Raw genomic sequence first — 6,000 nt, forward strand, 5'->3', positions numbered from 1 at the left:
ATACCCAGTAGTACAATGACAAAGCAAGTCATAAAGCTGTAGAACTTTAGATCAGGAAGTCATTTAGCTCAACATTCCACACCATCTATATTTACATCTACAATTGTAAAGCTACAGGTCAGAACCAGAAAGTGAGTGGTACATTTGGCAAAGATCTCATTAAAAACAGCCAATAGAAAAGGTGGAATGTAAACCCTTAGTTATTTATACTTCTTTTTTGTTTGTTTGAGTTGACATATTTAATAATGGTAACAAATACAGAAATCATTCTACATGTACATATACTGTTCCCAGATTATTTTACATTGTTCCTTTACCAAATAAAATTAATGATAAATGATATCTTCTTGTAGGCCATTTAATAAAGTATATACTCCTCAACTTAGCATTAAATCCCTTACTGTCTGAATCAAGCCTATATTTTCTGCCTTATCTCTTTTGAGTTATTAATAAAAGGATGTCCATTTGGCTGTGTTTCTCAGACCAAAGACAATTAGGGTGGCCTAGACTCACAGTTTATATTCTCTTCAAAACAGTAGGTGATCCATCAAACAGCAATTAAATCTAATTGATTAAGGTGATTGGAGATGGGGAAATCATTGGGAAATCTTGAGCCCTAGTGTAATGGAGCAGGCAAGCACGAACATCAGAATCTTCATATAGCTAGAATAATGGGCAGAGTCCAGCTGTGAGAACCACTGTGCCTCAGTGTAGTTTCAGGTAACAAGCTGCCATCAAGTAGCCAGCTTCGTGCTTCAGCATTAAAGGATTTGAGATCATGGAACATGATATTTCAGAAGGCAGAGGAGCTAGGACCATAACCAAGAATCACTTACCTGGAAAATTAACGACAATACATCAAGGGAAAATTAGTCATTCAATGAAATAGAAGGATTTCATAAAAAGACCAGAACAAATTTGATCTCCAATATCAAGACCAAAGAGAAGCCTAAAAAGCCTAAAAAGGAGAAGAGGGGAAAGAAAACATTAGAGAGTCAATGGAGCTGAATTGTTTATAATCCTACATGAGAAGATGATACTTGTAATTCTCAAAATTTTTAACATTGATAGTATAGTTAGAAGGAATATACTTAGAGGGTATGGGGCTAAAGTGAATTTGAAGAAATGACATAATAAAATAATTAAAGGATGAGAAAGAGGACTATGCTGGATGCAGAAGGAGGGGATAGGTAGAATGGTATAAATTATTTCATATGAATAAGTACAAAAGACCTATTACAATGGGTTTATTAAGATGGTAAGGGGGGTGACAAACATTACTTAAACCTTACTTTCATCAGTATTGGTTCAAAGAGAGGATAATATATACATTTAGTTGAATATAGAAATCTATTTTACCAGACAGGGAAATAGGAGGGGAAGAGTTTAAATAAAAGATGGGGGAACTGACAGAAGGAAGGGCATATCAAGGAGTTGGTAGACAGAAGCAAAACAATGATGAGGAGAGTAAGGATGAAAGGAGAGAGAGAACAAATAGGAAGAAAATAAGAGGGAAATACACAGTAATCATAATTGTGAATGGGAATGGGATTAACTCTCCCATAAAATGGAAGAGAAAGCAGAGTGGATCAAAAGCCATAATTCTACTATATGTTGTTTCCAAGAAACACACTTGAAGGACAGCTACAACACAGAATAAAGGTAAAAGACTGAAGTAGAATGGCAAGCCTGATTTTAGACTAAGCAAAAACAAAAATAGATCTTAATAAAAGAGATAAAAGGGAAAATCATCCTGCTAAAAAGTATCATAGACAAAGAATTAATATCAACACTAAATATATATGCACCAAGTGATATAGCATCCAAAATTTAAAAGGAGAAATTAAGTGAGTTACAGGTTCATGACCAAACAAGAGGTAAAGAGCATTATGAAATGTAAAATAGATCATTTTAATTATATTTTTTGCTGAGGCAATTGGGGTTAAGAGACTTGCCCAGGGTCCCATAGCTAGGAAGTGTTAAGTGTCTGAGGTCAGATTTGAACTCAGGTCTTCCTGACTTCAGGGTGGTGCTCATTTCACCTTTTTGATTATATTAAATTAAAAAGCTTTTGCATAAATTAAGACAACTCTGAGATACCTGTCAGTTTGGCTAAGATGACAGGAAAAGATAATGATGACTGTTGAAGGGGATGCAGGAAAACTGGGACACTGATGCATTGTTGGTGGAGTTGTGAACGAATCCAATTATTCTGGAGAACAATGTGGAATTATGCTCCAAAAATTATCAAACTGTGCATACCCTTTGATCCAGCGGTGTTATTACTGGGCTTTATATCCCAAAGAGATATTAAAGAAGGGAAAGGGACCTGTATGTTCAAAAATGTTTGTGGCAGCCCTGTTTGTAGTGGCTAGAAACTGGAAAATGAATGGATGCCCATCAATAAGAGAATGGTTGGGTAAATTGTGGCATATGAATGTTATGGAATATTATTGTTCTATAAGAAATGACCAGCAGGATCACGTAAGAGAGACTTACATGAACTGATGCTAAGTGAAATGAGAAGGACCAGGAGATCCTTATATACTTCAACAACAACACTATATGAGGATGTATTCTGATGGAAGTGGATATCTTCAACAAAGAGAAGATCTAATTGAGTTCTAATTGATCAGTGATGGACAGAATCAGCTACATCCAGAGAAGGAATACTGGGAAATAAATGTGGACTACTTGCACTTTTGTTTTTCTTCCCAGGTTATTTTTACCTTTTGAATCCAATTCTTGTGCAACAAGAGAACTGTACGGATCTGCACACATATATTGTATTTAGGATATACTTTAACATGTTTAACATGTATGAGATTGCCTGCTATCTCGGGGAGGGGGTGGAAGGAGGGAAGGGAAAAGTTGGAGCAGAAGTGAGTGCAAGGGACAATGTTGTAAAAAATTACCCATGCATATGTTCTGTCAACAAAAAACTACAATTAAAAAAAAAAAAGCTTTTGCATAAAGGTTAGAAGGAAAGCAGAAAGTTGGGAAACAATCTTTATAGCAAATATCTCTGATAAAAGCCTTATTTCTCAAATATATGGAGAACTGAATGTTAATAACACAGGCTATTCCTTGATTGATAAATGGTCAAAGGATACAAATAGCAGTTTTCATATGAAGAACTCAAAGCCATCGCCATGGACAAGTGAAGAAGTACTCTCAATCACTTTTGATTAGAGAAATACAAATGAAAACAATTCTGAGGTACCACCTTACACTTATCAGATTATCTAATATGATAAAAAAAGAAAAATCATAAATGTTGGAGAGGGTATGGAAAACTGGGACACTAACACATTGTTGGTGAAAATGTGAACTGATCCAACCATTCTGGAGAGCAATTTGGAACTCTGTCCAAAGGGCAACCAAACTGTAGACTAATATCACTTCTAGGTTTATACCCCAAAGAGATCATGAAAAAGGCAAAAGGACCTGGATGTGCAAAAAATATTTATAGCAGCCCTTTTAATGTTGGCACATTATTGGAAATTGAGGGGATGGTTATTAAATGGGAAATGACTGTGCAAGTTGTGAAATATGAAAATAATGGAATATTATTGTGCAATAAGAAATGATTAGCATGTAAATTTCAGAAAAAACTTGGAAAGACTTGTATAAACTCATGCCAAGTGAAATGAGAAGAACCAGAATATTATCCACAGCATCAGCAACTTTGTATGATAATTAACTATTGAGTGACTTAGCTCTTCTAAACAACACAGTGGTCCAAGACAAGTACAAAAATCATACAACTAAAGAACTGATGGACTCTGCAGATCAAAGCATACTTTTTTCACTCACTATATTCTTTTTCAATGTTTTTTTTTTCCTTTTGATCTATTCTTTCACAACTATGACTAATATAGATATATATTCCACATATATAGTCTACATAAAATAGTCTACCATTTTAGGAAGAGGGGAGAGGAAAGAGAAGGGAGAAAAATTTGTAACTCAAACTCTTATAAAAATGAATGCTAAAAATTATCTTGACATGTAATTGGGGAAAATACTATACATAATAAAGTATGTGTTTGGAATATTATGAATTTAATAAAGAAAACTTTAAATTGCAAAGTAATGAAGGGAGAGAAAGTACTAAATGCATTACTTATAATGAAGGAAAGTGAACATCAGTTGTGAGGCCCAGAAATTGACAGGTGGTAAAGGAGACCACAATAAAAATATATTTTCAGAGGTGTCTACACAAATACAGAAAATATTGGTAAGAAGTAAGTATCTAATTCCACAGGTAAGGAAATATTTTAACATTCAATTTAAAAAACATTGTGTGTTCCAAATTTTCTCCTTCTTATAATCATCTACCCCCTCCGCAAGACAGTAAGTAATTTGATATCAGTTATATATATACAATCATATAAAACATGTTTGTATATTAGTAATTTTTTAAAAGAAGAAACAGGCCAAAAGAAAAAAAAAAACATGAAAAAAAATAAAGTGAAAGACAGTATGTTTGATCTGCATTCAGGTTCCATCAACTATTTATCTGGAAGTAGGCAGTTTTTTTTTTTTTTTAATCTTTGGAATTGTTTTGGATCACTGTATTGTTGAGTATAGTTTAAGTCATTCATAGTAATACCATATTGCTATTTCTTTCAGTTAATATCAGGTTAGATAGAAGTTAATTCTTTCTAGAAGTTCTGTGCAAGAAAGTGACCTAGGTTAATACAGAGACAAAGTATAGTCACTTATCTCTGAGTAGCAAAGAAGTAGCACAAAATGATGCAGAGAATTGTGGAATTAAAAACAAAAAAGCCAGACAGTTGTAGCTGTGTGACTTTGGGCAAGTCAACATTTCTGAGACTCGGTGTCCTCATCTGTAAAATGAGGATAATAGTTGTAACTTCTTCCCGCAGTAGTTACAAGAATAGAATTAGGTAATTTATGTAAAGCAATTTGCAAATCCTAAAAAGTTATTATTATTATCATGTAGATCAGAATATTAGACAATATGAATATTAGAGTATGAGATGCAGTGGTAACAACACTGGACTTAGAATTAAGAAGATCTGAGTTCAAATCTGACCTCAGATACTGGTTATGTGACCTTGCACTTTCCTCAACTGTAAAATGGTAATAATAATACCACTTACCTCCCAGAGCTATTGTAAGTATTAAATGATATAATATTTAGAAAGTGCTTAGCACAGTGTCTAATCTCTTCTACTTTACATATATATTTTTAAATGGAAATTTATTGTTGCATATTTTGAATTTTCCCTGATCTGCTGTGCACATGGAAGTGTTTTGTTCTTGTTTTTTCCTTTCTGTCTTTCTTTTTCTATTTTCTTTTTTCTTATTATGCATTTAGTTTTAAATAAATGAATTTTTTTTATTATAATAACTTTTTATTGACAGAACCCATGCCAGGGTAATTTTTTTACAACATTATCCCTTGCACTTACTTCTGTTCCAATTTTTCCCTCCTTCCCTCCATCCCCTCCCCTAGATGGCAGGCAGTCCTATATATGTTAAATATGTTGCAATATATCCTAGATACAATATATGTATGCAGAACCGAACAATTCTCTTGTTGCACAGGGAGAATTGGATTCAAAAGGTAGAAATAACCCGGGAAGAAAAACAAAAATGCAGTTTACATTCATTTCCCAGTGTTCTTTCTTTGGGTGTAGCTGCTTCTGTCCATCATTTATCACTTGAAACTGAGTTAGATCTTCTCTTTGTCAGAGAAATCCACTTTCATCAGAATACATCCTCAAACAGTATCGTTGTTGAGGCATATAATGATCTCCTGGTTCTTCTCATTTCACTCAGCATCAGTTCATGTAAGTCTCTCCAAACCTCTCTGTATTCATCCTGCTGGTTATTTCTTACAGAACAATAATATTCCATAACATTTATATACCACAATTTACTCAACCATTCTCCAATTGGTGGACATCCATTCAATTTCCAGTTTCTAGCCACTACAAACAGGGCTGCCACAAACATTTTGGCACATAC

This window comes from Antechinus flavipes, chromosome 3 (assembly GCF_016432865.1).
Source record: "Antechinus flavipes isolate AdamAnt ecotype Samford, QLD, Australia chromosome 3, AdamAnt_v2, whole genome shotgun sequence".
NCBI lineage: Eukaryota > Metazoa > Chordata > Mammalia > Dasyuromorphia > Dasyuridae > Antechinus > Antechinus flavipes.